The sequence below is a fragment of the Ambystoma mexicanum genome, chromosome 9, assembly GCF_040938575.1.
Source record: "Ambystoma mexicanum isolate Mex_15411 chromosome 9, UKY_AmexF1_1, whole genome shotgun sequence".
In the NCBI taxonomy this organism is placed as follows: domain Eukaryota; kingdom Metazoa; phylum Chordata; class Amphibia; order Caudata; family Ambystomatidae; genus Ambystoma; species Ambystoma mexicanum.
Genome location: NC_090931.1, coordinates 270308711 through 270314710, shown reverse-complemented (window position 1 = coordinate 270314710; position 6000 = coordinate 270308711).

Below are 6000 nucleotides of genomic sequence, written 5' to 3'. Positions count from 1 at the left end.
GGGGGTGGGGGTGGTGGGTGACATGGGTGGGGGCCTGGTGGGGGCTGCCCCTGGTGGCTGGGGGGTGGGGGTGGTGGGTGACATGGGTGGGGGCCTGCTGGCAGGTGCCCCACAGTGCTGGGGGGTGGGGGTGGTGGGTGACATGGGTGGGGGCCTGCTGGCAGGTGCCCCACAGTGCTGGGGGGTGGGGGTGGTGGGAGACATGGGTTGGACATGGGTGGGGGCCTGGTGGAGGCTGCCCCTGCACTGCTGGGAGGTGGGGGTGGTGGGAGACATGAGTGGGGGCCTGGTGGAGGCTGCCCCTGGTGACTGGGGGGGTGGGGGTGGTGGGAGACATGAGTGGGGGCCTGGTGGAGGGTGCCCCTGGTGGCGGGGGGGTGGGGGTGATCGGGGACATGAGTGGGGGCCTGGTGGGGGCTGCCCCTGGATGCTGGGGGGTGGGGGTGGTGGGTGACATGGGTGGGGGCCTGGTGGAGGGTGCCCCTGGTGGCTGGGGGGTGGGGGTGGTGGGTGACATGGGTGGGGGCCTGCTGGCAGGTGCCCCACAGTGCTGGGGGGTGGGGGTGGTGGGTGACATGAGTGGGGGCCTGGTGGAGGCTTCCCCTGCACTGCTGGGGGGTGGGGGTGGTGGGAGACATGAGTGGGGGCCTGGTGGAGGCTGCCCCTGGTGACTGGGGGGGTGGGGGTGGTGGGAGACATGAGTGGGGGCCTGGTGGAGGGTGCCCCTGGATGGTGGGGGTGGGGGTGGTGGGAGACATGAGTGGGGGCCTGGTGGAGGGTGCCCCTGGTGACTGGGGGGGTGGGGGTGGTAGGAGACATGAGTGGGGGCCTGGTGGAGGGTGCCCCTGGTGGCTGGGGGGTGGGGGTTGTGGGTGACATGGGTGGGGGCCTGCTGGCAGGTGCCCCACAGTGCTGGGGGGTGGGGTGGTGGGTGACATGAGTGGGGCCTGGTGGAGGCTGCCCCTGCACTGCTGGGGGGTGGGGGTGGTGGGAGACATGAGTGGGGGCCTGGTGGAGGCTGCCCCTGGTGACTGGGGGGGTGGGGGTGGTGGGAGACATGAGTGGGGGCCTGGTGGAGGGTGCCCCTGGATGGTGGGGGTGGTGGGAGACATGAGTGGGGGCCTGGTGGAGGGTGCCCCTGGTGACTGGGGGGGTGGGGGTGGTGGGAGACATGAGTGGGGGCCTGGTGGAGGGTGCCCCTGGTGGCTGGGGGGTGGGGGTGGTGGGTGACATGGGTGGGGCCTGCTGGCAGGTGCCCCACAGTGCTGGGGGGTGGGGGTGGTGGGTGACATGGGTGGGGGCCTGCTGGCAGGTGCCCCACAGTGCTGGGGGGTGGGGGTGGTGGGAGACATGGGTTGGACATGGGTGGGGGCCTGGTGGAGGCTGCCCCTGCACTGCTGGGAGGTGGGGGTGGTGGGAGACATGAGTGGGGGCCTGGTGGAGGCTGCCCCTGGTGACTGGGGGGGTGGGGGTGGTGGGAGACATGCGTGGGGGCCTGGTGGAGGGTGCCCCTGGTGGCGGGGGGTGGGGGTGATAGGGGACATGAGTAGGGGCCTGGTGGGGGCTGCCCCTGGATGCTGGGGGGTGGGGGTGGTGGGTGACATGGGTGGGGGCCTGGTGGAGGGTGCCCCTGGTGGCTGGGGGGTGGGGGTGGTGGGTGACATGAGTGGGGGCCTGCTGGCAGGTGCCCCACAGTGCTGGGGGTGGGGGTGGTGGGTGACATGAGTGGGGGCCTGGTGGAGGCTGCCCCTGCACTGCTGGGGGGTGGGGGTGGTGGGAGACATGAGTGGGGGCCTGGTGGAGGCTGCCCCTGGTGACTGGGGGGTGGGGGTGGTGGGAGACATGAGTGGGGGCCTGGTGGAGGGTGCCCCTGGATGGTGGGGGGTGGGGGTGGTGGGAGGTATGAGTGGGGGCCTGGTGGAGGGTGCCCCTGGTGACTGGGGGGGTGGGGGTGGTGGGAGACATGAGTGGGGGCCTGGTGGAGGGTCCCCTGGTGGCGGGGGGGTGGGGGTGGTGGGTGACATGGGTGGGGGCCTGCTGGCAGGTGCCCCACAGTGCTGGGGGGTGGGGGTGGTTGGTGACATGAGTGGGGGCCTGGTGGCAGGTGCCCCACAGTGCTGGGGGGTGGGGTGGTGGGAGACATGGGTTGGACATGGGTGGGGGCCTGGTGGAGGGTGCCCCTGGTGGCTGGGGGGTGGGGGTGGTGGGTGACATGGGTGGGGGCCTGCTGGCAGGTGCCCCACAGTGCTGGGGGGTGGGGGTGGTGGGTGACATGAGTGGGGGCCTGGTGGAGGCTGCCCCTGCACTGCTGGGGGGTGGGGGTGGTGGGAGACATGAGTGGGGGCCTGGTGGAGGCTGCCCCTGGTGACTGGGGGGGTGGGGGTGGTGGGAGACATGAGTGGGGGCCTGGTGGAGGGTGCCCCTGGATGGTGGGGGTTGGGGGTGGTGGGAGACATGAGTGGGGGGCCTGGTGGAGGGTGCCCCTGGTGACTGGGGGGGTGGGGGTGGTGGGAGACATGAGTGGGGGCCTGGTGGAGGGTGCCCCTGGTGGCGGGGGGGTGGGGGTGGTGGGTGACATGGGTGGGGGCCTGCTGGCAGGTGCCCCACAGTGCTGGGGGGTGGGGGTGGTGGGTGACATGAGTGGGGGCCTGGTGGCAGGTGCCCCACAGTGCTGGGGGTGGGGGTGGTGGGAGACATGGGTTGGACATGGGTGGGGGCCTGGTGGAGGGTGCCCCTGGTGGCTGGGGGGTGGGGGTGGTGGGTGACATGAGTGGGGGCCTGCTGGCAGGTGCCCCACAGTGCTGGGGGGTGGGGCTGGTGGGTGACATGGGTGGGGGCCTGGTGGAGGGTGCCCTTGGTGACTGGGGGAGTGGGGGTGGTGGGAGACATGAGTGGGGGCCTGGTGGAGGGTGCCCCTGGTGGCGGGGGGGTGGGGGTGGTGGGTGACATAGGTGGGGGCCTGCTGGCAGGTGCCCCACAGTGCTGGGGGGTGGGGGTGGTGGGTGACATGAGTGGGGGCCTGGTGGAAGGTGCCCCACAGTGCTGGGGGGTGGGGTGGTGGGAGACATGGGTTGGACATGGGTGGGGGCCTGGTGGAGGCTTCCCCTGCACTGCTGGGAGGTGGGGGTGGTGGGAGACATGAGTGGGGGCCTCGTGGAGGCTGCCCCTGGTGACTGGGGGGGTGGGGGTGGTGGGAGACATGAGTGGGGGCCTGGTGGAGGGTGCCCCTGGTGGTGGAGGGGTGGGGGTGATAGGGGACATGAGTGGGGGCCTGGTGGGGGCTGCCCCTGGATGCTGGGGGGTGGGGCTGGTGGGTGACATGGGTGGGGGCCTGGTGGAGGGTGCCCCCGGTGGCTGGGGGGTGGTGGTGGTGGGTGACATGGGTGGGGGCCTGCTGGCAGGTGCCCCACAGTGCTGGGGGGTGGGGGTGGTGGGTGACATGAGTGGGGGCCTGGTGGAGGGTGCCCCTGGATGGTGGGGGGTGGGGGTGGTGGGAGACATGAGTGGGGGCCTGGTGGAGGGTGCCCCTGGTGACTGGGGGGGTGGGGGTGGTGGGAGACATGAGTGGGGGCCTGGTGGAGGGTGCCCCTGGTGGCGGGGGGGTGGGGGTGATAGGGGACATGAGTGGGTGCCTGGTGGAGGCTGCCCCTGCACTGCTGGGGGGTGGGGGTGGTGGGAGACATGAGTGGGGGCCTGGTGGAGGGTGCCCCTGGTGACTGGGGGGGTGGGGGTGGTGGGAGACATGAGTGGGGGCCTGGTGGAGGGTACCCCTGGTGACTGGGGGGGTGGGGGTGATAGGGGACATGAGTGGGGGCCTGGTGGGGGCTGCCCCTGCACTGCTGGGGGGTGGTGGGAGACATGGGTGGGGGCCTGGTGGAGGCTGCCCCTGCACTGCTGGGGGGTGGGGGTGGTGGGAGACATGAGTGGGGGCCTGGTGGAGGCTGCCCCTGGTGACTGGGGGGGTGGGGGTGGTGGGAGACATGAGTGGGGGCCTGGTGGAGGGTGCCCCTGGATGGTGGGGGGTGGGGGTGGTGGGAGACATGAGCAGGTGTGCAGGGTAGTCCCCTGTTTTGTGGGCTGCCTGCAGGGGCCGTGGAGGGTGTACAGGGAACACCTGTGAGGACCCACCCAGCCTAATCGCGTGTGTAACTTCCCACGCACCCCTGTAATACACGTACCAAGCCAAATCGCGTGTGATAATTCCCGCGCACCCCTGAAATACACGCGCCCAGGCTATTCACGTGTGGAAATTCCCGCGCACCCCTGAAATACACGTACCCTGCTGTAATCGCGTGTGGGACTTCCCGCGCACCCCTGAAATACACGCGCCCAGGCTATTCGCGGCACTTTTTATCGCACATCCGCTGGTTTTCTCGCGCACGGACTTCCATGAATCGACGTGCGCTGTTTTTTGTGCGATTTTCGCACTTGCACTGCGATTTTCGCACTTGCACTGCGATTCGCACGTTTTTGCCCACTTGCGCCACGCTAATTATTCCATGAATCGGCCTGTTAATCTCTCCTGATGATCCTTTGTGACAAGAACAAGGGTGAAACACGTGTAGAGAGTAAGAGAGAGTAAGAGTTCAAATATGGAATAAAATTATAAACATTTTGACGAAACAATCAAAAAGTGGGAAGCAAATTTATTTGGCACACGCATCAAAATGAAAACACTACTATGGAATGTCGCAAGTGGATATGTATATAATTTGAAAAATAGCTTAACCCTATCTATGGCAATCTAGGTAATGGTACAATACCACAGCTGACAACTCCAAAAAACAAAAGCAAGTGAATAAAGTGGAATTCGCCGGGAACAAAGTCCTGTAAAGGTTGCCACCAGAGAGTTTAAAAAACCCTGTGACACAACATTTAATGTAAACTAGGCAGGGTAATGGCTTAAGCAACACGACAGATGACTCTCTGCTGTCTATCCGGGGGGGGGGGGTTCAGGGAGACGCAGACGGAGGCCAACCAGAAGATTCTGCCTTTCAACTTTGAACTTCGGGAGATGGTGAGATGGTGGAACTAAAGGAGCTCACCAAGGTGACAGTAGTTAGGAATAAGTACAACAATTATTTTCCTACATTCATAGGGATATTAGGAGATGGGCGCCAAATGGTGAAATTAAAGAACATAGGGGCTCATTAAAAGAATGGTGGTGCAGGACAAAAGTGGCATGAATTTACTGCCACTCTTTCTGCTCCACCATACTACAAATTTAGCCCTGGAGTGGGTGATTAACCTCCAGCACCATGCTATGTTGTCTAGTTTCATAGGGAAACCTGGCATTAGGCGGTGTGAAAGGCAGAGGTGGTGTGGGACAAACAGCATGACTAGGACGAAAAGGGCCAGATGTCTGTCTTTCTGTAGGCGGTTAGAGTCTGTTATGCTCTTTTGCAATGTTTTGGCTGTTGCCTTAGGCCTCCACACGCTTTGTTGCATCTACAGCACTCTACACAGCTGTAAGGCCACCTCACAGGACTAAAGGGCAGGGAGGGAGTCTTACATTTTGCAAGCCAATACCATGAAAGCCTGTGTGCCCAGAGTTCAGCACTAAAAGGTTTCCCCAGCCAGAAAAGTGGAGAGAACGGGCATGAAACAGAAGAGACTGTGCTTCCATGCGGACTCAACCATAAGAGAAATGGTCATATGCGCAACTTGCACACCTGGGAACCCTTGTAACGAAAACATTCAGGGGCAGTTATATTCCAGAAAAGCACATTTTCCACGTTTGCAACTCCCTAAAAAAAGAGCACATTTTTCTGTGTTGTCCCCTGCCCCCCCCCGCCCCCCTTCATGGTACAAAGGTTTTATACAGCACCAAACCACAACTGCAGCACCTTTTCACATGTTTGCACAAAACATTTCAGTGTTGCTTATTGTATCCACCCTTACTTTCCACCCTCAAAGGGTGAAAGCATTAGTGAGCGCCCCCCTGATTCAAACCTCCAACCTGCGTTTTACACATAAGTGTCTGCAGCATGGAATTGACCC